Source organism: Sturnus vulgaris, chromosome 1 (genome assembly GCF_052056855.1).
Source record: "Sturnus vulgaris isolate bStuVul1 chromosome 1, bStuVul1.hap1, whole genome shotgun sequence".
In the NCBI taxonomy this organism is placed as follows: Eukaryota; Metazoa; Chordata; class Aves; order Passeriformes; family Sturnidae; genus Sturnus; species Sturnus vulgaris.
In genome coordinates this window covers 86,166,059-86,193,075 of record NC_142243.1, presented here as the reverse complement: position 1 = coordinate 86,193,075, position 27,017 = coordinate 86,166,059, and the positions used below count along the sequence as shown (strand labels likewise).

The 27,017-nt window shown below is 36.1% G+C and overlaps 1 long non-coding RNA gene across 2 annotated transcripts in view; it reads left to right on the top strand.

Annotated features, from left to right (window-relative positions):
• The first annotated feature begins 6,439 nt into the window (after positions 1 to 6,439).
• LOC148225339 (uncharacterized) overlaps positions 6,440 to 27,017 on the top strand; it is a 37,113-nt gene continuing 16,535 nt past the window's right edge. The window contains exons 1-2 of one of the 2 annotated variants that reach the window (XR_015805824.1): positions 6,440 to 6,935; positions 11,146 to 11,275. This is a non-coding gene — a long non-coding RNA (uncharacterized LOC148225339). Of the gene's footprint in view, positions 6,936 to 11,145; positions 11,390 to 27,017 lie in introns of both variants that reach the window. The other variant, XR_015805823.1, reaches the window with a different exon arrangement.

The window sequence follows — 27,017 nt, the reverse complement described above, 5'->3', positions numbered from 1 at the left end:
TGCCAGGGGAGATTTCAATTGGATATTGGGAAATTTTTTTCACCAAAGCAGTTGTCAAGCATTGGAACAGGCTGCCCAAGGAAATTGTGGAGTCGCTGTTGGAGGTATTTGAAGGATGTGTAGATGTGGCACTGAGGGACATGATTTAGTGGTGGACTTGGAAGTGCCGGGTTCATGTTGTGCTGGATGATCTTTGAGGTATTTTCCAACCTAAATGATTCTGTGATTTTCCACAATCAGCTTCTACCATCAGTAGATTAAGAATATTGAAACATATATTAATATCTTTGATTCAAATTTATTCTTTATTCTTTAAATGCTTGAAAAATTTTACCATAACTGAATAATTCTAGCTGAGAGAGAAGTAAAATCTTTTTATAATGAAATTTTTTCCTGCTAGTAAACTAAATGCTTCTATAGTCTGTTAAAAAAAGAAAACCATACTTTATAATGGAAAGGACAATTTGAACTTAGAGTCACTGTCGTTTAATCACATTATTTTAACTGTACATTTCAATAACATTTAGTAAGTTAATAATGCATTTTATGTACAATAACTTTCAAATAGAAATACCCTAATGGCTTTCAGATAATTTACACTGCTGGAACTGCAACAGAATTTTTCATATACAGTATTGCTTTTGTACTTTAATAGAAATAGTGATTTTATACAGTACACATTTATTTTATATAGCCAGCCTTCCAAATTGAACAAATTAATTTACAGAGAACATTGTAAAGGTCCAGCTGAGTGATAGAGTAACCTAACCAACTGTGTCTTATGTGTCTTTAAGCCACAGCCAGCTAAGAAGCAGCAAGAGAAGTGACTGAGTATCAAAACTGGGTAATATCGCATGAAACCAGAGATACTGAAATGCACAGTTGTGACTTTTAACACATTGCCATGCCTATATTTTCTTTTAGTGGTGAGATCTGACATCAAGAATAGAGGAAAGTGTATTTTCTTTCTACCTCAGAAAATGATGCAGCTTTTGTGCTTTGCAGGCTACTCTGAACTTCCTGCATTTTCCCCCACCCTTGAATTCAAGGTTTCATTTGTAAGCCACCCAGTGATCTAGACCCCCTAAAAGGAGGTGTACAAAAGCTTTATGATAGCCGTCGGTAGCTTTATGGGAAAATCTAGCACCTCCCTGCAGGCACAACTGTGCTGTTTGCAGCAAGGATCGAAGTCATCACTGAGATAAACAAAGCACTGTGATGTACCAGTGTGGGGTGATTTCGTTCTGGGAGAGTGGTTATGACAAGATTGACCCATAAAGGGCAGATAAGTCATGCCATACATGCTGAGTTTTGAGTTACTCTCAGGTAGAAGGTAGCACAAGAAACTAAAAGATAATGAGATGATATGGTGGCTTAAATTTTGTTTCATAGTTCTACCACCCATGCAAGTGCAAAATTTATCCTTGAAAATTCAATACTTATTTCTAGTTAAATCCTATGTGTGGATGCATTGTGTGAGTAATAATTCATTTCTAGGGAAACATGGCTCTTCAAACTTAAAGGATTCTTGACCCTTTGTCCAGAAAATGTCAAGAGTTCACATGAAAGGATTCAATTTATCTTTAACTGCTGTCTCTATGTTGTCCTCTTATATGACAGACGTTTTGCCTTTCAATGATCCATGGTGGAATTTTGCCACTTCTGCTGTCACTAGGCTGGTGTCTGAACAGCTCTCTCCTTGGATGTCCGAAATGTGTTTCTTCTTGCACTGTCATAAGTGCAATCCATGGATAGAACAGTCTCCTCAAAAATTCTGCTTGTTTTTCCTATTTATAGATGTAAGTCCTTAGAGAAATGTAGAGAAATGTTTTTTTAAAAGTCTTCCACACTGATCTATTATGAGAATGAGAATGTCAAAACTTCTAGATATATTTCTGAGGGGGCTCACATTTGAATCTTGTTCCTTCAAAGAATTCATCCTATTTTATTGCCTGAAATTTTCCTCATAAACTAACCATAGTTTCCTTGATTTTTGTTATTCATTGTGGGTTTCTTATGTTCATGGTTTAAACACTGATTTAGGCTGGCAGGCATGGAGGCAAAATATTCAATGCTGGTGGCTAAACTGCTCTCAAGCAACTACTGAGGAGTGACATAGTTTGAGCTGCTCCTTGTTCCTTGCCCTGAACAATCATCTATTGACTTGAATAAAATATGTGAACTAAGATGGAGCCACAAAGTATGTTATCTCAGTGTACAAAATGCCAGAGAATAGCAGAAGGAATGTGACCTTTGAGTGGATGCATGCTTGCAGAATAATTAATTCTGGTTATTAACTGGCACTTTAATTGAATTTAAATAGATTATAAACCCAAAATTTGTTACTACACTTTTTGCATGATAAATATTAATGTTAATTTCAATAGTGTCAGGAAATGAGTCATCAGTCTCTGCCTGTTATGTGGGATAAAACTCTTAGAATTTGTTTCTTATCTCAGATGCATCTGAGGCAAAATAGAGCTGTTAAGTATTTCATCCTACACTGAATTAATCTTTCAAAAACATATGATATTGTAATAGATCTTCACATAACTGATTGAGTTCTTCACTCTTCTAGGAGTCATTATCATCTGTTTCAATAGGTGTGTGGGGAGGATTTCCTTCTAAAAGAAAAGGAACCCTTTTCTAGACAATATAAAATAAATAAAATTTAACAATGTGTCAATTTACCATTGTCTTTATTTTGACATCTCTCACTCCTATGCCTGCTTCAGTGTGACCCTTTTAACTGTATTATCTTTTCATGGAAGAAAAAAGAGCAGAAAGCTCAAAAATCCCTGTGTTTTTTTCTCAAACTTATTCTTTCAAATTCAGTTAGTATTTACATACATGTCTGATAATTGCTTGGACTTGAAATTTTTTAGTACTTTTCTAAAATGATTCAGTTGGAACAAATTTATTTGCATACGATGAGTATTCTCAAAAAAAAAAAGGAAAAATGCTCCTGTGTTAGAGTTATTACTGAGAATCTTATACTACTGGATAAACAAAACTGCACTTTATTATTCCACCCAAAGTGTTTCTGCTGAGTAAATGGGATAATAAATTGAAGCATCAGGATTTCAAAATATACTTCAAATTGAAATATTTGGGAAATGAGCTTGTTGACATTACTTAATTTTATCAAATAATTTGCATGATAGCCTTTATTATGGGTCAGTTTCCTATCAGTGTAAAGGTTGGGAATGAAATATTCTCTGTCAATGTTTTGCCTAAGGCTGAAGAGAAGATTTGCTTTTATTCTGGAAATGAATCATGCAAGTTCTGACAATAAGATGATAAGAAACATGTACATTATTAACTATACCAATATTGGAACTAAATAATAGAGTAGTTACTTTTTTCTTTGCTTGTGGACATACTTTTTGATGGCCTAGTGAAAAACTCACCAAAATTAATTTTGAAGCTAATTTCAGTTCATGAACATTCCACGGATACTACATAGGGTATAGAGGGGAAGATTTCTGCTCTTTTCCCAGGGAATATGCTTTAATTCTTCACTGGTCTTTATTTTGATTAGGTAACTGCATGTCTTACACCTGTAAACAACAGAGTGTGGATGAACTGATCCATAGGGTAAAGCCTGAGACCCTTGTCTCTACTGGTCTCAAAAATCTACTATCAGTGACACAAATAGTAGTAATCATAGGGATTCTAATGGTGATCAAGGTAAATGTCATGACTGAATCACTGTGTTTTGGTTGTTCTTTTAAACATTTGTGATATCAGCACAATATTTAATGAAAACAAGGTCTTCAAAGCTGTGCATCAAAGCAGGAAAGTCTCAACATGTCAGGGCTCTGCGTGCACAAATGGTCCTTAACCCCCTGCACACTTATCTGGAGTGTCCATGCACATCTACTCTGCATGTTGGTCCATTTAAGTTCACATCTGAGCCTTGTTTGCTTCCCCCAGCCGTACTGTAAGTGTACTTGTCTCTGGTCCCCAGAGTCTCCAGCCTTGTTTTGTGATGGACATTGAACAGGCTTTGTAAGCAGAGACCTGTCTTCAGTCCTGTCTCATACACAGACCTTAGTCCAATGTCACAGCCTTGCCTCCACTCTTGTCTCTGAATTTATCTCCTTCAGTCCATGTGGTCATTCTTGTTTTCCAGCTCTGCTCCCTCATGAAACAACCCTGTCTTTGATGTTCCCTGAAGCAAAACCAGAGATTGCATGTGCCTTTTAGGGTATGAGATCTTCACTAAGAGTAATCATGCTCAGTTTTCATAATAGTGTCACTTTATTTGAATCACCTCTTAGAACTGCTCTGAAGATTTATCCAAACCCAAGTATCTTTTAACATTTAGTCTATTTTCCCACTCTTTTCTTCTTTTCCCTCTTCTATTCTGCTGCTTTGCCAGCCAAATCTAGACTCGGTCTATGTCCAAACAGGACTCTCCCAAGACCCATATGCCAGTCTCTTAACATCACAGAATCTTTGAGGTTGGAAAGGGACGCTGAGCGTGTCTAGTCTTGTCTTTGTTATTCTTTGGCCTTGCACAGTCATGTTTTGATTATCTCCAGCCATGGAGACTTCACAACCTCTGGGCAATTCCCAGATCTAAATGGAATTTTTTGTATTTTAAATTATGCATATTGCCTCTCAACTTTTCACTGGAATGACTGCGAAGAGTCGTTCCCCATGTTCTTTAGTCTCTTTCATCAAGTACTCATACACACTAGGAAGATTTCCCAAGCCTTTCTTTTTAAATCTTAGACTCTCCTGAAGTACATGACATCATGACCTTTTAGATATAAAAATCATAGATCCTCCTTCTATCCTGCTGTATACCTGTTTTCTTTTACAGTAAAATTTCCAAGGAATAAGTTCCCTGAAAAAATTTCTGGGTATTCAGTCATGTCTCAAACAGTTCAGACTCAAAAAAGACCAGTGAACGCACAGAGATAATAGGAACTAAGAGTGACAACTAGAACTAAGACATATATCTATTGCTTGAATATTGTCTCAAAGTATCACTTTAATATTAACTACAGAACATGAATACATAGAGAAAAATGTACCTCCTCTAGTAAACAAAGATCTTCAATAAGGCAGTGTTTTCTTGCATTGACTTTGCTGCATTTCCATTCACCTTCCCCATTCTTTCCATTTTAATTTTTTTCCCCTTTTTTTGACCTGTGCTGTTTTTGAACATTTCTACATTTTTTTCTGTTTCTCCCTTTATCGTGCTATTTCACCACAGTCTTTCCTCATGTAATACTTCTTTTTCCCTCCTGCTTTTTCCCTTTTTTCCCTTTTGCACAAATAACAGGTTTAAGGTCAGCAGCTGGGTGTTAAAAGGCAGACATTTTGAAGCACCAATTTTAAACATGTCAGCCAAGGAGCTAGAAAATTGTGAATCATCTTTTGAAGGTGTAAAACATGTAATTTAGAATCTATTGCAATTTAGTGTCATTGGTCTTTGATTATATTTCTTTGGCACTGTCTGATAAGGTTGTTGACCCTTTAAAAAAAAGGTTTCCAATATGGCATAAACTCCATAGATCTGACAGATGCCTGCAGAAAAATGAGTAGTCCATTTCTGAGTTCACTCAGAACTTTTCTATAAAGGACTAAAAATGACAGCTGAGGCTAGGAGGCAATTACATGATGTATTCTGAGGGTCTGCAATGAAGGAAACTACAGTTCTGGGAGTCTGTTCAGGTCCTGAATTCTGCTTCTAGCTAGATTCCTTTCTGGGCTGATTCATGGGCGTGGAGAGTCAGTGTAGGATTATTTCACAGAATTAAAGAAATGGAGGGATGGTCTGGAGGTCATTTTGTACAGCCTCCCATGCAGAATGGGCCTGCCAGGTTCCCAGTTATTCTTTTTTAATCCATGATACAATGGGATATCGAAGGATAGCAGTTCGTAGTTCAGAGTAAATATAGAAGTGTTTTCCTTTTTCTTGGGAAAGCTTTTGTCATGGGCATGACAACTGTGTAGTGAAGTCACCTGGGAATGTCTTCTGCAACTGGTCACATCTTAAAGCTTGCCAGGAGGACATGCAACAAGAAATAAGGAAAGTTTCTAAATAGCTTTTCAATTACTTTTATTAGTTGAAGACAAGCAGAGCTGTTTTCCCAAAAGAAGGGTAAGATGGAACAAAAGGTGTTGTGTTCAATGTATTGTAAAATTAAAGGGCGTATTCTCCAAAGTGTGTTTTTTGCCAAACTTTGATGGGCTTAGCAGCATGGGGAGAGGCCTTTGCATTTTAAATGAGAAGAAACTGTTTAAAATGATTGTGTGCATTTCCACAAAATATATGTCTATAGCTAATGAGGATTGAGAGTGAGACCTCTGGGAATCTGTCCAGCTTTGTGTTAGCAAGTTGTGACTTGCACAAACTTGTTCTGCTGTCTCATTGTTATTTGTTTCTCTTGTGGTTTCAGCATTTCCAAAGGGAGCAGGATAGGTATTGGAGTTCAGCTGTACCACTGAACTATGAAAACTACTCTGACAAACACTGGAATACTACCTGGACTTTCAGTAAGAGAGTCTGACATACAGGTCTGTTTCTGTACGTTGAAACCCAGCAAAATGAACGTGTGACTCCAGAATCATTGCACAGGAACTGATCTTAGTGCACAAACTGTGTCCCTTGACAGCACCTATTATTCTATTTTAGAAGGCCTCCATAATATAGAATAGGTCAATGAAGTCATGTAGTCTTCTGTCTCCATGCACCCTTATGTAACTGCAGGGAGAGACTTATCATTCCTCCGGGATTCTCAGTGGGAACAGTGTGCTGACCCTCCAGATCACAGTCTTCACAGGGATGCTTCTCAACTTCTAATAAGACTTTGAGAATTTGAAAAAGAGAAGGAAAAAAGGGATCTTCTCTAACTGCAGAAGAAGGCAATATTCCAGTGACAAGGTTGTGAACAGTAATCCACTGAAAAAACAAGAAGGTAAGAACATTATAAAATGTACTCCAACATGTATTCCTATTACAGCAGTATTCTGTCTCAAAAAGTGGTAGTAAGAGATATGGTTTAAACATAAAATATTTTAAACAAGGAAGTTACATTATTTTTATGACAATTTTAGCTAAATCTTACTAAAGGAAGGCATGTTGTTATCCACTTTTGTCATATAGCTAGAAAAAATGTAAGCAGATCTGTACGAGTGGGATTTGGTTTAGTAGCAACAGAAAATGATTGCTTGAAGGAACTGTGAATGAGATCATCACAAAGTATAGGAAAACTAACATTCCTGATAAAAAACCTATAACTTCAGAATAAATTATGCACCCACTGTTACCTCATAAGGTGCAATCATGAAGTGACAAATGTAATTTTTTTCCAGATTTATTAGCTGAGATGCCTGAACTCCTACTTCATATTTCCTACTTTCTACACGTGCAGAATCAGCTATTTAGTAAATCTGAAAAATTTTTGAAATGAGATAGCCTGGAATAGTTGCATAGAGTATACTATGTTTTTTTCACTGTATTCCTTTAACATTGCTTTAAGAGTTGGACATTCAATATATTGTTTATATATATTACAGATATTCAATATATTGTTTTATATATATTACAGATATTCAATATATTGTTTTTCTACTATAAGGTGCAAAAAATATTTATGATTGACTGACTTTTTCCCCCTGCTAGGTAGAATAACACTGAGTTCTCATTCTCTACAGCTGCTCTGTTTCTCCAGTGAGAGAAGGTGGCAAGATTATGGGTTATTCAATTATGTGGATTGCCTGTTTCTGTGGCAGTACGAAGTAATCGGAAATTTCTTTAAAATAGCCATCTTTAAATCATCTATGTATATATCTTTTAAATATCATCAGTTTCATGTCTTTGATGAAGGGAACACATGAGAAGCAGGATTAAAGGATTATAATAGGATCATTTTCCTCATTTGTACAACCTGTGTCTGGTATGTGAGTTCAGCAACTGCTCAGACAGAATGGAAATTACTCTCAGAAATCAAGGATGAGGTGTTTCCCTCACTTCTTTTTACCACACATCTGGAAAGGGCTGTTACAGACAAGTTCCGGCCCACTGAAGAAATGGAGTCACAGTGCCACAGTGCACACTACAAAAAAAGGCTTTTTGTCACATCCCCTTACCTTAAATACAGTCATGAGCAGGTATTGTCTTATCCTTAAAAATGCAGTTTATTACCTGAGGCCACAAGGTGAAGAAAGAGTCAAGAGGAACTCTTGGGAACTTCTAGTTCAGAGGTTGCACCAGCAGTCAGTGCTGCCTGTTCCCATCATGTGCTTCACTTCCTCACAGAAGCATTCAGTGTCAAAAAAAGGCTTAAAATAATGCCCAATGGCTTCAGGCTTCATAATGAGATGTTAGCCACTAGATGCTGCTCACATGTTACTCATCCTTCTGCTTTCCTCTTTCCTGCTTCACTTTGCTCAGAATGATGCTGACTTTGTACAGTTGTCTATTTCACAATACTTTGTTAATGAATATAAAGAAATATCATTAATAAGAGAAGGTTTGCATTAAAATGTTCATTATAGAACACAATAGAAATTACCTAGTTATAACTCCTTTGAAAATCCTGTGCACACAGGGAGCACTTGACCCTAGTGACTGGATTTATTTTACACTTGGACTGTTATGCTTAATTTGTTGTTTTCATTAGCTAGATAAAATGTTTTTAGTCCTCCTACATGTCAGTCCTTCATTAAAAAATGTTTATCAGATAGTGGAGAAACTAATTAGATGACCATTTTGATTTCTGAAAGTGAATAAATAGCAAAGACGTTATATACAGAGTGTTTACTACTCTGTATATACAGAGTGGTAAATATACATTATATACAGTGTGTTAGTACCAGCACCTTTTTATTAGCATCTTCTTTCTATTTTTTTTAAATAATTTTCCTTGGTTTTTTTTTCCCTAACTTTCCATACTTCCTTCTTTTATTTTGCTATCACAAGTTATATCTAGATTTTTATATAACTACTTTCCCCATGGAAATTCAACTATAAATGCCTTTAAAATAATGGTAGGAGGGCACAAAGCTTTAGCACTGAGGACTTATTCATTCTCTTGCCATCTTTTGCTGCAAGTTCTCTCTAAATATGCAGAATTTTAGTATTTAGGAAAAATGATAACTGTTAAGTGAAGGCACTGAGCATTATGCTTCCATTATAACCCATTTTTGTGGATTCCAATTCAGCAGTCAGTGTGCAGGGAATATTACTGAATTATAAACAACATGTTTTTTCTTCCAAATAATCCTGCTTTTTGAACACATTGTGTCCAGTTGTTTTCCTCAGGACGCTGTTACATAGTTATAGGTGAGACTCAGACTTTAGAAGCCAGTTTTGTCTCACCAAGCAGTGACAGAATTTTAGTAAGTGTGGTTAGTTGCTACTTTTACATGAATATATATGAGTATCTGTTGTTGTCAAACAATTTAAAAGGTGGGCTACATAAACCAGTAGGGCAGAACACTCTATTAGAATTTCAAGTTATGTGAGTCTTATTATTTACTTTAAATATTCATACCCAAACACACACACTCTTATTTCCATACTTCTATATATAAAATTTTAGTGCCCCATTGAATTAGAGAGTTAGACAATTGTCTAGCCCTTTAGACAATTGCTTAACCCTTTCCCAGTAGTGTTAATATTGATATGGAAAAAAAGCCTAGAGCCTACACAAACACAATACAACCAACTGAAAATGTTTTCCTGGTTGCACAACACAACGGGTTAGAAGGATTGTCTCAGTCTGAGCCTCTCAGAGCAGGCTATAGTTAAATTAATTGCATGGAGGGAATAGAGTTTAGAAATAATCATTATTGACTTATCTAAATACCCTTTTTCTCAGTTCTTTCAAGCTTAATTGCAGGGCAAAGCTTCTTCACATGCACTAAAACACAGAGGAAGTAGGATAAAAGAGAAACTCAGACTGATCTAGGTAAATGGAGGACAAATGGCAACAAAGAGATCAAACTTCCTTGTGTTAACTTTAATTGCCATCTCGCTGTGCAGAGACGGACAACAGTGACTGGCTCGTGGGCTCCCAGTAGGAAAGGATGACTCTGAATGAAACTGACCTCAGACAACAAGCTTTGACACTTGGTCCTTTTAGATGACATTACATTAACTTTGCCTCAGTGTCTGTAGCAGGAAAGTAACAGAACACATGAATTTTATTCATTCATGCCTCATAGAGGGAAACAGAAGTTGGATAAGTAAAGAGAATCATAGAATCATGGAATATGCTGAGTTGGCAAGGGCCATCAGGATTATTGAGTCCAACTCCTGGCCCAATGCAGGACACCCCAAGAATCACAAGATGAGTTACATGACTGAAGAAAAATAGAGCAATCTGTAAGAAACAAATGGGGTTGATTCTCATGGAGCAAAACGTGTATATTACCAATTAAAATAGACAAGACAAACTCTATTTGTCTTACTGCAGAATATTTTGCAGATCACAGAGGTAATACAAAGTTCGTTTTATATACTGGTTAGTCGGTGTTGTAAAATAAAATTTGAATGTGATTGACCATGTGCAGGAAATAAAGCCAAATTTTAGAACTATGTATATGTCTGCACAACCAATTCCCATCAGAAAAGGAAGCACTTAACATCATGTTGAAATATATATTTGCCTGATAAAAAGGGTAGATAACTCTAGAATTTCAAATACTTAGAAATACATTTAAAAAAGGGCATCACTGTATAGGAGCATGCACTAAAAAGGAAATGAGATTTCAGCTGGAGAAGGCACTGATAAGAGGATACTTCCCATTCCCCTCAGTGCAACACCTAAATGCATACAGTATTTGGTAAACAGAGCCAGCAATATCATGTTAAAGCAGAGAAAATGCTTTATTTGAGATTTTCTAATGCATATCAAAATAGTCTTTAAAAAATTCTTCACATTCACTAAGAAAGAGGTCTGGAGGCACTAAAGCAACTGATGACAAAAGTACAAGAAAATATTTTAATATTTTTTGAAGATGTATATAGTACAGCAGAAATCAAATAAAAATGCTATATATGGAAGAACCACACTTTCTAAAAGCAATATAATTTCCAAAGCTGACAAATGGGTTTGTTTGGAGAACTAACTATAATGCTATTTAACTTTACTTTTTTCTTTCCAATTTTTTTTTTAACAGTGAAAAACAAAGAGTGAAATTAGGATGAATTGAGAAGCTTCCCAGGGTAATGAAGAGTAGCACACCATCTGTTTGAATGGGAGAAATATTTGATCAATGCAGGTTCCTCATCCTGCTGTGCAATACAGAGGTAAAGGTTCTTCTAACAAAATGATGCTATGTAACCTGAGTAATGGCAGTTGAATTGAACAGACAATAAATGCAAACCACCACTGTCTCTTGGGACACCTAAAATGCAACCAAGGTATGGGTCAGTCTGTCACATAACAACTGTAACAATTATCTTTCTACCATGACCTAAAATTTTCAGAAGTTAATAATAAGGTAAAACTTTTCTCTCTTTTAAAGACATATCAGTTGGGAATTTGGGTCTGGTACAGAAGGACCTGGGAAAAAGGTGATTTAGAAATCTCTTCAGACTCGTTATCAGAAGAAGAAAAAGCATAAAATTCCATCTCCTCTAGGCACATTTTAAGTAAGTTCAGAGTGACATAAAAACCTTAAGTTTTTATGGGCAGCTCTCCCCTTTTCCTGTGCCTTACCCTGCTTTTCAGAAACATGAAAAAGCAAAAACTGGCTAGAAAAATGAATCATGTGAAAATTAGGCAAATAAGGGCAACAGTAGGCTTTTGAAGAGAGCTGGATCATACTATACTGATAAACAAGAATCAGCCTGTGTTGTTTCGGTCACAGACATTCACTTGCTAAGTCGCACAGAAAAATCAGTCTTCGCCTCTCCCCCTCTTATTCCAAATGTCCCGTGGCTCCCGCAGGACACATCTGCAGGTCTGGGCAGATCTGCTCATCAGCAAGGGCCTCTTTCAGCAGCATTTATCTGTCTCTGACATATGTGGAAAGACCAGCTCTGCCTCCCCTCAGATGCTCTCAGCAGAACTGTTCCAATCCCTCAGCTGAACAAGAGAGACCTCTGATCTTTCTCAGGATGCAGAGCTGTAATTATAAAACTGTAAACTAGATGTGAGGCTTAATTATAATGTCAAATAGATTGGATTTTAATCAGATCTGTGGATATATAGTTAGGAAGGATTTATTAGGGCAACGACCTAATTTAAGAGTACGGATCTCAGCTGAATGTTCTGAAAACAATTTGGTTCCATGCCTATAGGGGGGAGAAAAAAATGCAGACCTCTGGGTCTTAATGAGTAATATCTCAATCAGGGCACAGGATTTAGGAAGCAAATTAATCTCTGATGTAAGAACAAAGATAATTTCTGTGCCATGGTGATGATTCTGGTCACAGACACAGAAGAAATGACACAAAAAGAGTTGCCATAGAACACAAAAGGAAATTATAGCATTTGAGCAAAAGTTACTGCAGGTACTCAGTGTGAGAGGCAGAAAACTTATGGGAGTGTAGTCCCAGCTCAGTAGCAGCTGGACTCATTAGCCAGGCTTTTGTCAGGTTTGGTGAGAAATGGGAGCCAGAAGAGACTGCCTTGGTCCCAACACCAAAGTACCACAATCCCTGCTGAGATAAGACTGTGTTCACTAGGAGCTCTGAACTATGACCCATCACACTGGTAAGACATTTCCAAACTGGTCAGCCAGAAGGCTGTCAGGAAAGGAGGCTGCTGGAAGCAGGTACACAGGTGCTAGGTGGTGGCCTTGGACTGCATCCCTCTATCCCAGAATGGCAGCAGAACCCATGCTCTGCAGCTGCTGTGGTGCTGTGCCCAGTACCCAGAGGGAGCAGCCACCTGGGATGCCTTGTCTGCTCAAAGCTGTTCAACAATATCCCTTCTGATCCTCCTCAGCTTCCCAGCTCTTGGCAATTACTGGCAGTATTCTGAATGGACCTGGCAATCTCAAGAAAGTCTGTTTGTTTTAAATTATCATCTGGCTTACAGTAAGCCACCATCATGCTTTTGGGAACCACCACAAATAAGTGACTAGGACACATGACAAAAATCTGGCCCCACAAGTGCTTTCAAAGTACAGCAGTGCAGTAATTCATCTCCAAATGTCTATGCAAAAGCACTTACTGATTTTAAAAATTCAAAAGGACGCCAAATTAACACTTTGTTAACTGTAATTTGAAAGCACAACAAAGACATTCCAGAGTAGCTAATTCTGGACCAAGTTAATTCTGGTGACATGGTCTGTTGATGCAAGGCTGTTTTCTTCTCTTCCTCCTGACAGAGTTTTATGATGGACATTATTCCTGTGGTTTTACAGCTTTCTCTCTCCACTCTATCAAATGTATACTCTCCTAGCTGCTGGGGGGCAGAGGGCATTGCACATCTGCATCAGCCTGTCAGCTGGACCAGAGTGTGAATGCTGCTCCTTGGGTGACTGCTCTGTGTGAACCTGTGCAGAGCTCACTTGTTTGGGCTTGCTCCTTAAAACAGCTGAGCGTGCTACAGATGTGAAAAACATCCAAGGGAAGGGAAGGGAAGGGAAGGGAAGGGAAGGGAAGGGAAGGGAAGGGAAGGGAAGGGAAGGGAAACTAGAAGGCCCTCACTAATCGTTTGATATTTTTTTTTGCTATGGTAAAGTACTGATGATAGATTGTGAGAGAAGCAGTATCAAGGAGAAATATTTGGAAAGGAGAAATCTGTGGAGGTCAGAACACTTTTTAAGATATTTAGTTTGTATTTTAAACGACTTTATGCTGAAATAATCAGGCAAAATTGGATATTTAAGTAACAGCTCTTCTACCAGTAAAACTAATATTTCATGGTTTTTATTTTTAAATGTGAAAACATGATTTAAAGCACACTTTTTTTGATTAGTTTTCAAAGTGAAAATGAGTTATAATCCCTTCTCTGAGGTGCAGAAAAAAATATTTCTTAAGCGTAACTTTCTATGCCAAGATATATGCAAGGGATCTGATCTATACTCCGTATATTTTCAAATATTTTATACATCAAATTTAACTCCCCATTCTTTTAATATTTAATATGAAAATTTCAGAAAAACAATTTTTAAAAATCAATTAATAAATGACAACCATAAGGTGAACTACAATTGGTTTAAGAAGACTAGTAAAATATAATTCTTGGTGAATAAATAATTAAGATTTATTTTTCTCAGGTTTGCTTTAAGGTTGTGGTGGATATCTATAGTTATTTTCAGCATTTGGATTTGAGTAGGCACACTAAATTTTATGTTCCAGATAAGATTATGGAATCATGACTGCATGTGTCAAAATGAAATGAAATATCTTTTTTTTGTAATGTAAAAAATAAGCTTGAAAAGCACTCTTAGAAATTATAGCCTCTGATATTTATTAAGCCTCTTCATTTAAGATCTGTCACACCAATCAAAATAAACCTTATTATTTATAAGATAAAAATAAAAATAATCTTATTCTCTTCTATTACATATATGAAGCTCATCTAAATATTTATCTAATAAATCAAAATAAATATGAAGAACTTCTGCTTCAGAAGAACAAAATATTGTCTTTTCAACAAGCAGAGGAATGTAATTTTAATGTTTATAATGCAAAATACACTGTACCAATATATCTGATGTATATAATCTTTAGAAGAGCAGTAATATATAAGCAAGATTTGTTGCAAATATCATATGTAAAAGTTTAACAAGAATTTTTTGCTGCATGTGTGTTTTGTACTCTTCTACTTATTGCTGAAATCTTGGCAACAACACACTAGGAAACTAAATTCATATTTTATCTCTGTGTTGCAGCAGTATAAGTTCTGGAAACCCTAACATCTTAATGTCATATCAATGACAATTACATTAACTCACTTTACTAGCTCCGAGATACAAAAAATGTATGATTCCACTAAAATTCTTCTCTCACAATTGGATTCTGCTCAAATTAGACCGCAGGTAGCCTTGTATTTTAATTAAGCATCATTACTGCCTTATGCTGTTATACTGATAGTCTGGTAGAAAATGAGTTGAGCTAAACTGTTTGGAAAAAGAGAAATGGGAAATATCTGCTAAAAAATGAAACTGCCTACCGTATAAAAAGGCTATCATCCAGCCTTTTGGAGCTGTGGTTGAACAGACTAATGTGCCAGCACAAAGGTTAAAGCAAAAGGCTGCTATCTTTAGCAGAACAGTCAGGAATCTCAATGTAAAGCAGCTAAGAATGGATTTTTTAAATTGCATTTTTTATTATACTTCAGAAAGAAAAGGAAAAAAAGTGGTAGTTATTGGATAGGGAAATTCTTTTGGATTAGCGATTGGCCCTTGAAAATTAGTAGTTGAAAATACATTATGCACTGTATGTATTAGGGAAAAAATGCTTAAAAATTACACAAATTCCACATCTATGACTAAAATGACAAAGAATTTTAAAATTGCTATCTGTGGGTTGTTGACCCAGGCTGTTGTTAGCAGGTGGGACCCACCCAGGTGCTTGCTCACCTCTCCATCCCCACACAACCGGTGGGACAGGAGAGAAAAGGGGAGGCATAGGAGTGAAGAAACTGATGGGTCAAAACCAAGGAAAACTCTCACTAGTTACCAGAAAAAGCCTTGACTGGGGCTGCCATTGCAAGATGCTCCCCCCACCCCCCACTACCAACTCCTTCCCTACTGCAAACTGCACACTATAAACCATCAAACCCCTTTCCATTCCTAAATATGTTACATGGTGAATAGCTCTCTTAGGGTAGATTTCTGTGAAAGTTTGGAATTTTAAGATCTAAAATAATTTTATTTCAATTGAAATAATGGTTTTCTACAGCTACAGGAATTGATGCACAACCTGGGTTTCCATTTTTTCTTAAATTTCCCAGTGCCAGCACATAGGCAATCCTAGACTGTATGCATGTGTATGCACAGATGCAGTTGCTCTCTCACAGTGACCAAAAATTAAGGCGTTCTTTTATGCAAGCACACTTGGAAAACAAATCTTTCTACATATAGTTATAAGAGGTTTAATACTGCCATGGAAATAACATGGAAAATCTGACACACAATCTGACACTGCTCCTGAACCCCGTGACAGCTTTGCAGTTCAAACACTTCCATGTGATTAGTTATAGAAATTTCTTAGTTATTAAATTGTGAACATTTACTTCCTTGGATCCTTTTTTCGTGTTAAGGACCTTTTGTAGAAAGTTAAAAATCCTGTTTTAAGATCAGATTTTCTGGAAAACAAGATACAAAACTAAAGCACAGTCTACCCAGTTCTTCCCACGCATCAGGTGAGCACACAGCCCAAAACTCCTTGGACAGAGGATGGGCTGACAGGTTTCCTCAGAAGCTTGTGGCTGAAACTTTCTTCTCCAGCAGACAGACAAAAGGCTGAAAGCTGCTCATCATTCCCATTTCAGTACCATATAGCTAAGTTAATCACGATTGTAGAGGATGGGAAAGCTGGTTTCAATGTCACTATTGTGAATTGTGAGCCATTATGTCTTGTTTCCATAATGTTTCCACTGTAGCACAGAGCATGATGGATCAATCACAACAGAATTGTGAAGGCTGAAGCTCCACAAGTTCAGAGTCAAGCTCTGGAATGCTCCAAAAGCAGCTCTTCAAGGGCAAACACTGTTTGGCCTAGTTAAATACGCTTTGGGGACTGCTGAACACATTAACATCCAGTGGAAAGAAGCTGGCCTTAGAGACAGAAGTGAGAAATGATCTATGATAAAAATACATTTGGGGCAGTGCAAGCCAAATGTGAAAGCAGCTCTAACTTCTCCCATGGCAATTCAGTGTGTTCCACTCTCTCTTGTTTTCTGTTCTGTGCTGTGAAGAAAATCAGCTGATGCCAGTTTTATTTATCCTTAGGGGCTGTTTTTCTTTTGTGAGCTATAGGCCAGATAAGGATGCTCTACATGCATCTCTTCTCTTCATAAAAGGCAATGTGTTTAACATGAAAAAATATTTTAAAAGCCATTTGGGGGATCTAATTGGAATTTCAAGGCTCTATCATCTTCAGAAATATAAAGAATCCTGTCTTCAAGCAGTCTTTCAGGAATAAGCTGTATTCACTAGAATCTGCTACTTATGGCTTTGAATGATTCATTCAACCAAGACTCTTTGGTCTAACTAATATGTGTTCTGTAACTGGTCCTCATCAATCACCATGGTATTGCAATTCCACAGTCTACCTCTACCAAAGAAAAAAGATTAAAGAGAATTATTTTGGCTATGCATTTTTATTCAGTCTTAGAGGTGTTGACTTCTTTTTTAATCAATGGAGACAATAATTTTCAGGTGTAGGCCAGTCACCAGCATCTCATTTAAGCAAGTTCTACCATTTCACAATTCTGTATGTTTTTGGGGAAAAAAATTGTCTTGGAGACAAAGGTCTGCCTCTATTAAACTTGCTGCAGTAATATAGTTGCAATACTTTGTTAATCTACTAATGTGTTTTCAAAAATCTGTATGTCACATTTGCATTTAACAGGCAAGATAAATGGTAAAAGTTTTTGGGCTTTTTTTCAAGTTGAGTAAACAAGCCCGGAATTTTATTCTTCTCATAAGTACTTACTGCAGAAAAGAAAACTTAATTTCATCCCCTGCTTGATTTAAAGTGTTTTGTTGTAATAGTGTATCAGCCTATGAATTGATTCAAAGCAATGTTTCAGATCAAATAAGGAAGATCATGAGACAAACACTGACTAAAATCCATAGAGGGTTTCACTCCAGAGTAAAACCACGGAGGGTAGGAAAAGAATTAGTACTTTTGTAATACAGATTACAGTTTATTACAAATTATTCACATGTTATTAATTCTGCAGGAGAACTACCAGGTCATCAAAGATGTTTTTTCAAATTTTGAAGTGTTATTAAGCAGGGCATTAGAATTCCCAAACTGCTAAATAAACGATTGAAAAGTCCAGTCAAACCTCACAGCTCTGGAAGATATATTCAAAGGCTTATAAATAATGACTTTCAGGAAGAAGTATATTCACATCTAATGATGTGCAGCATTGGACTGCTGAATGTAGGTGGTTTTAAAACCCTATACAGATCTTGTATTAATCAAAAGTAGTATAGTAAATGTGTTAATGCCTACATTATTGTGACTTCTGCATCATGATATTCCTAGGTTCATGTGCATGTATTCCTATTGACATGTGCAACATTATAGCAGGAATAAATTTCTCTGTTGTGTAGGTAGAAAGTGGAATACATCTGTCAAATTCTCCATCTCCTATAGGGTTTTCTTCTGTACAGCTCACAGAGCTATTGAGACCACCATTAGCCTCCCACAGCCCAGGGCTGTAATAATATGACCCAAAAAGTATTTAGCTCTTATTTCTCACTAATATTTAGCTAAGTTGAACAATAAAACTCTTCCTCCCCCTTATCAGTGTTCAAACTATGCTATTCAGTGCAAACATCTCCTTCTTAAGCAAATATGCTACTCAAGCTCTTATTGTAATATGTTCAGCTTCTGATACCCTAGTAACTTCACAGGCATCTCACAACCTACATGAGACCTAATTTAATAAATACAATCCTCCTATCTTGATATTTTTCAGAATTGCATGGAATTTTGGTGAGTACTTCTGATGTAATGTTTTGTTTTCTAGCTTTTTATTAAAAAAAAAGGTTTACTGAATTCCTACTCCTAATAAAAAGGCTATTTGCTTTGTGTGAATCATGCAAATTCAGTGAATTTCAAATTTCAGTGAAATTCTTGACTACCAAATATTTTAGATAAAATTTTAGAAAAAGTTCATGTGATTTTATCACAACACTTGTGTTCAAAACCAGCAAAGGTATCAGTTAAAAAAAAGTGACTTTGCTTAAAGTCACATAGTATATGTATTAAGTCTTCTAATAGAACCAAATAGAAGTAAGGAGTAGAAATAATTTAATGTTGTTTATTTGCAATGTACAAGAGTTCTTCTCACACACTTTGTGTTGTGTGACTGATGCATGTGTATTCATCCTATTTGTGAAAATAAAAACACACATTTTCTGCAGTATTAAAAGTCCAACTTTTTAAAACCCATTTTAAACATTAATGTAAAGTTTAATACATATTTCTAGACCCAGTTTGCCCACCTAAGCAACAAGATCATCAAAACTAAATCTAGAATTCTGTTTTTGCAACTGGACTTGCATCAACCTACTGACTCATTAAATAAGGGTCTGAATGCATTTAAAAATGTAAGAAAAGTAAATGACACTGAACAAATAAAGGCAATCTATTGACTATCTGTACAACAATTGTAAAATAAAAACAAAGATAAGGAACTGAGAATGCTTTATATAATACATATTATCCACGTACACAGAAATACTGTAGGTGGCTATCGTGTGATTTCTTAGGTGTAAAATTCCCTTGTCCACTGCTGAATGGAAAAGTAGGAACATTAGATTTCACTCACTGTTTTTATCCTTACTTGAATTGCCAATTACTGCACCAAAAGATCAGAATTTAGTATCCCACCTTTATCTTCAGATTAAGTTTAATCAAAGCACTTTGTATGGACCCTTCAGGGATCTCTGTGAAAGAATTATTGTGAAAATATAATAAAACTGTTGGAATTAAATTAATTGCCTGAAAGATTTCAAAGTGGGCATAGTGACTTGGTAGATTTTGATTAATTGAATGTAAAGTCTTGAATAACAACAGTTTGAATGGAGATAGACTTTATTACACTAAATCAAATAACTGGCAATTTGGCCAATGACAGTTATTAACTGGCTAAATTAGAAAAAAAACCAGAGAAACCGAATTCATGTTTGAAACACTTTCACATGGCAAAACATTGGGGTGAAGAAATAAAAAGAAAAGATACGTTTTCTTACTTTTGAAAATGCATGGAGCCTCCAGCAACCATGTAATAATCTGGTAGTGCTGAGAGGCTGTCAGGGAGAGAAAAGGAAAAGGACTGAGCAGAAAAGTCTGCATTTTTTCCTTTTCAATTTAAACAGCAGCTGAAAGGAGAATCTCTTACACCACTCCACACTCAACTACCCAGGATTATTCCAGTAAGAGCTAAGAAATTACTTGTATATTTCTTCACTTGACAGCGTGGGAGTGTTTGAGGAAGGGCTTTCTATTTAAACCCCTTGAGCATGGGCACTGTGGTAATTATGTATTTAAATCAATATTTTGGCATAGATGCAAAAGAAAATAAAAAGACACACTAAAGTTTTATTCAGCAGCTACACTATCTAAGCAAGGAACATACAAAAAAATATGGTTTTTTTTATTTATTAGAATGCCACATCTTCAGAATTATAAATCTCATTTCTTACAAAATAGCAAAAAAACTTCCTGACTTTGAAAAACCAAACTAGACTTTTTAATGTGCAAATTATAGTTTGAAACTGATTTAATTAATGTTAGATACCTAAAGGAAAGATTTCATGCTTGAATACAGCATAATGTTGCACTCCAGGTATAAAATTCTGTCATGAAATATTGCTATCTTATTAGATTCTTACAAGGTTATTAGAAAAAGCTTGAGAACATTTATAGATTGTATCCAGCTAGTATTTTATGTCTAGTATAATTTGATATGGAGCGAGATAGAATCAAAAAAAATAATCATTATAGTAAAACCGTTTACTTCTTACTGCATTTTTTGCATTATAATATTTATTAATATTGTACTACAGATAATCATACCAACAAATAATGCAGCTGATGTCAAAGAGTATTTGACATTTAATTTCTCTTCAGGAAAATGAGTTTGCTTTTTGGTTTTGGGGCTTTGTTTTTTTTGTTTGTTTTTTTTTTGTTTGTTTTTTTTTTTGTTTTTGTTTTTGTTTTTGTTTTTGTTTGTTTGTTTTTTGTTTTGTTTTGTTTTGTTTTGTTTTGTTTTGTTTTTTTATTGTACTACCCATTTCCTCCTTTTAGAAAAAGAATGTAACTGTTTCTGCAACCTCTTATTTCACTTCGAGTAACAAAGACACTATTTCCAGGGACGATGAATACCAAAGGTTGTTACAGCAAAGTGATATAGTTGTGCTCTAAAATAGATGATAATGTTTTAAATTCCATCTTAGATTCACCCAGAGATGATAATGTTACATAGCATAACAAAGAGGATAGTCTCATCTCAGTTTATGAAAGGAGCTAGCTGCCTTTCCTGCATATTCAGATTTGCATGTCTATGGAATCTCATGTTTTGACTTTTAAAAAATATTTTAAAATACTTGTTGTATTATGGTTTTAGATAGTGACAACAGTGTAGTTCAAATCTTACAAACTTAACAATTCTGTTGATACGAAATCTCACAGATTGGGAAGTTGATTTTTGATGAGGTAGGAAGTCTTTGTAATCTAAAAGAACGACTGTGGAGTCAATCATTCTGTCTCTTCATAATCATTGTCTCTTCCAGAAAAATGACCATAATGGCCAGGTTACAGCACTCTACAATACATGCTGCCTGAACAGCAAAAGATTACATAGCTTCCATGTACAGTACACAGCCTACTTTTTAGTCAACGTTGTAATACAAACATACTGGAATAAGAAGACAAAATCCTTCACACTTGAACATAATGCACTATTTATCCTTTATTACACTGTTGTTCAAACATATTTGCATGCACATATATTACTGAAATCAGTGTTTAATTTGTGCAGAATTAGTTTACAGACTCACAACTGCTTCAACTCATTTGTCATACTAGATCCATCACCTTTTTCACACTTGGTCATTATACTTTTTCAGTGTTGCAGATGTTAAAGAGAATTTCAATAATTCCCAACATTTATATCTCTTATCTGTAAATACTCAACTCAGACCCACCAGCAATGCCGCATGGCATATAGGAGAGTATAATTACTCTTGCTATAGTGTTTGGGTTTTTTTGGGAACTGGTTTAAAAATTATGCACTTTGCATATTTGAATACTTTAATTTATCATCTATTAAAGTAATGCTGGCCACAGAAATCTGTAAAAATGTCTTGATCCAAGAAGTGAAAGCAAAAGTATATGTAATATTAACACATTTACGGTTTAAAGTGTAAAGTGTAAACCAGTCTGGAATTTGTTTAATTTGGTACATGAGAGTTTATTCTAAAGAGTATATTCTGTTCCTTCTGCTTATATGACCACTATAATGTGATGTTGTTACATTCCATCAGCAGAGCAGGATAGTTATTTATACCTGTCTCTCTTTGACAGAAGGACAAATTTCTTTTTATTGTTTTCTTGTCTGGTACAGATAAATATACATGCACTTTTCTGCCCTGTCTCTAGTCTGCTTCCATTAGCTTATAAGCAACAAATGTGGCACTCTTCTTCTGTAGTTTTCCCACTCTAGCAAATTGGTGCTTGAGAATTACTCCACTGTTTCAAAGAGCTTATACATAAAAAGGCATCAGCTGGAAAAAAAATCAGACACTGATTTCTTCCTAACCTTGGTAGTGAGAGCAGTGTAGGTGTGTGGTAGCAGGTACATTCATGAGCTAAACAAGCCACACACAGAAAATGTTGAGGGACAGGGGCAGGGCTCATCTTGTGCTTCAGAGGGACCCATGGGGCAGAGGCTTCACACTCGACCAGCATGTGCCCTGTGCTTACTTTCTGTTGGCTCTTTAGCTGGGTCTCTGCAGGTGTGGTGGCCCAGAAGGACAAGGCAGGGCTCAGGTGTCTCTCAAACTGGCAAGAGGTGTCAAGAATAACAAGGATTTTACAGGTATGTAGGTAACAAGCAGAAGTCCAGGTTGGTTTCTGCTGTTCGCAAGAGTCCTTGCAAACCTTGAGGTGGTCTTATGAAGCCCACCAAAATGAGGATAGTCTTGGAGACCATGACAACCAGAGAAACTTTAGCCTAGGAATAAAGGAGACTCAGGGAACCTAGTCATCTCGAAGTAGTTACAGAGAAGGTAAAGATATTCTCTTCACAAGGATCCACAGTGATAATGTGAAATGGGCACAAGTTGCTTCAAGGGAAATCCCATCTGGACTAAGAAAAGGTTCGTTCACCATGAGAACAATCATATGGTTTGCCCAGAGAAGTGATGGAATATCCCTTGCTGGAAATATACAGGACTTCACTTTACAGAGCACTGGGTGATTTAATCTAGAGTTCAGTCAGATGATTTCCAGAGATCCTTTCCACTGTAGATTTTTCTATTATTCCACATTTCAGTGACTCTATAGTTTTGCTCCTCGGACTTATACCACCTGATAACATGATAGGGTGAGACATAAACCACAGAAATGAAAGTGCCGAGCTATTTCCAGTAGCAAGCTGAATGATGCATGAAAATATATAAAATACTATGTATAAATTCTGTTAATTATGTTTTCTCAGGTGTTTCCAATGGCTGATTTTTTGGCCCAGTTTTTACTGGGAAGATCAGGTTATTTACCTGGAAGCTAGAAAAAGTTAAATATGAGGATAAGATTTGTGCTTGAAATGCAAAGGATCCTACAGAAATTTGAATCTCTAAGCAAATGAAGAGCAGTTCAAGAACTGTTCCAATTACAAAGCAGCCTTCAGAATTGTACGTCATCAGGAGTCCCTGAAGGAATTTACACCTTATTGTTATTCACCAGGAAATCCAGTACTTTTATTCTTTATGCTGCATAGACCCAGTATTAATGGAATGACATTCAGCTGACACATAATAACCAGCCACTTCATCAATACTTTCAGATGTTTCTAATCTTTCTGTCAAAGAGTCATCTGTGTTTTAGGAAAATGATATGCTAGGAATGACAGATGGTTAAAGTGGAAGTGGCCTCCTTCATATTGGATATTTCCTTGTTTCATACTCTGAGGTTCCTGTTCCTCATCCTGTATTACCACTTCCATTAAGATCTATGTATGTGATTGTGGTTTGTATCATTAGTGACTCTGTTTATAACTAAGACAGGATTCTTAAAATTAAAAATTTTGCCTGGACTTCAGTTCTAAGCCACTGTAACTTATTGCCTTAGGTACTCTGAAATTCATGTAAATAAACCATTTCACCTGTATTACTTACGGTTATTTCCACATTCCAAGTCAAACATGATGCAGACTTTCACTATTTATCCAGATGTTTCTATTTTTAATCTATCTCTAATTGCTGACAGCTGTATTCTCCTCATCTATTTATTGAAAAAGGAGCAAAAGAAAAATATATCAGCTTACAACTACACCTTTCAATTGGACAGGCTTCCAAGATTTTTGATGAAGGACAGCAGTTTGTGTTTCATCCTCATCATACTCTTATTTCAAAACACAGAAAATGGCCTGAGGAATGAGGAGCTTGCTGCTTTCATATATTCCTAGTGTGCATGCTGGAATGACAGTATTCTGGACCATACCTCTACGAACTATGTGGTGGCAGGTAGCACAACATAAAAAGACTTCATATTTGTAACAGTATAAGGTTGAGCTACACAATCAGTAAACTCAGACAAAAAGTCCTCAGAATTAGTTAAAGGGAAAATTGAAATACTATGTCATAGAGAAAAATCTGTTAGTTTATTTAGTTTAAACTGAATCAGGACAGAAACAAGTTATAGATTTATAAATGACTTAAATAAAACCTGCAATCATATTTATTTTCAGAGTAAATATCAGTAATACAACATATAAATCACAATACAAGATACTTTCAAAATCTATCAAGCACCTAAAAAGATCTAAGTATTTTTTAATAAGCAGTCCCCCACATTTATAACCATAAACACACACAGACACAGATATTCAGACCTGCCATAACACCCATGGCATCCTCAAAGGGTGTCTGGTTTATAAGCACCATTGGTCCTTCAAAAGCACCAGTCACTCTGCCTGCATTTCGGCTGGTGAGACATGGATGCTACAGCCTTATAGGCGTCTGTGTTGCTCTCTTTAACCTATTAATTCACAAGCTGGTGAGAAAGCACCTCATGAGTTCTTGTGCACAGTGTTGTCCCCATTTTTTTCTGACTGAGCTGCTGCCCCATCTGCTGCAGAGCTGGTGTCTCACAGGGAGCTTGTTCTTGCTGGCCAAAGCAAGGAGATGATGCTGGTGGGAGACATTCTGGCAGTGTTGAATCAAGTTTTGATGGCTGCTGTTCCCACTCCAAGGTCTCAGATTCCTGCTACTGATTTTCATTATTCTTTTATACGGCTTTCAATATGAATTTATTCTTTGTTTCTAAAGTTCCCCCATTACTGTTTAATCCTGCTGATGGTGGTCTTTCTCTTATGCATGATCAGGTTTTGGCAAACACACCTTTTTTTGTGTATTTGATACACACACACACACACACACACACTGAATTCACATTATTACTAACAAAGTGTGTTAGCATTTAATACCAAAAGATTAAGATTATAAATCTTAATAGAAAAGATTAGGTAAGGACAGACAGAGTAAGCATTGTCACAATGGAATAGCTACAAAAAACTCCTGCTAGAAGTAGGTAGAAAGAGCTCTTCTCAAAAAGATGTTCTTCCTTGTCTGGAATTGAGCATGTGCATAATAATAAATAAGCATAACACTATTATGTTATAGCACTATTAAAATCCCTTCACTTGACTATGGCCTGCATATATGAGAAACTTCTGTCAAATACAGCATGTCTGAAACATGAAAACAAACTCAGAAGAGATATGGTGTGCCTATACATGTCCATGACCAAAAACCCCAAACAGGTGGCTTAAATGTAGCCACACTAGAGATGGCACTGCAGATACAGCTTAATTTCTTAATTGCATTGCTTCTCTTTGTCTACCTGCTTGGATATCCCTTTTTTGCTTGCTTATCCAGCCAAATACAGATTTTATGAAAGGAGATATACCTCTATTTTGTTTGTTCGTGGGAATAAGCTCTTTCCTTGATAGGACAGAAGTCATATAGGAAAGAAGAAAAGGAAGAATGTTTTGTTTTTGTTAAAAAACCCGTCTTGGTTTTATCCAGCATAATGCATCAACTTATATCAACATTATAATGCTATCAGAGGCTTCTCCAATTTTAACAGTCCATTGGAACAGCAAATTTTTAATCACATTATGCAAGCAATCCATATCACAAACTTATTTTTGTTAAGACTTATGGGTCTTCATGGACATCAGATGTGTTCAGCACTAATTATAGAATTACATAATATGAGTTATAGTTGGAGTTGAAATAACTTGCATTGTGAATTATGCTAGCAAGAAGAATTTGACTCTCTACCTTACTATAAACAAGCTTGGAGCAATTTGAACACCAGTAGACATAACACTTTAGTATCCATGCTAAATAATTTTTAAGCTACATACAGAAACCAGAACTCTTTTCAGCACTGAATATTTTTACCTTCATCTTACAGCAGTTGGATTGAGTCATAGCCTTTACTGTTGTATTGTATTCTACTATAAAATCATCCTGTCCTGTGAGGATTTTTACATTGATGAAATAACCCATATTAACTTATCTAAGAGAAGTTTAGTTATTGTGTGCTTGCACCTATCTTGCAGAGGTGATTAAATGGCAACGCTTTAGCTAGCATTAGGTCTTTGGTGTAAAGAAAGAAAGCAAGTTACTGAAAAGAACCGGTGCTGGTATCACTGGGTTTCACAGACTGACAGCTTACCCAGCTCAGCAGTGAGCTCTGTTGTACTTAGAGTATCCTCACCTTTCTGAGCAGTCTTCCCTGATATATATATATATCAAACACAAAGTGATTGTCATGAGCATTTCAAGGAAATGAGACATTTCTGATTTAGGCGTCATCTTCCAGTGCTTGAATTATGGACACCATAGCTGAAAATCTATCCAAATCAGAAAAGAGCCAAATGACAAAACGACAAAAAAAAATCCTGTTTACTTTGAAGGATTATCCTTCTGTATGTACAGACAACTGTTAGCTTATCATTTTCTGGCCAGAGAGCTACGTGGGACACTGAGATTTTGATTAGCAACCAGAATTTACACTTTTCAAACTTTGTGAGTTCCAAGATGGGGTTCCCTCCCCACTAAACATGTAAGGCCGACACTGCTCCTCTAGGACTTTATATCAGATCCTGTGGTAT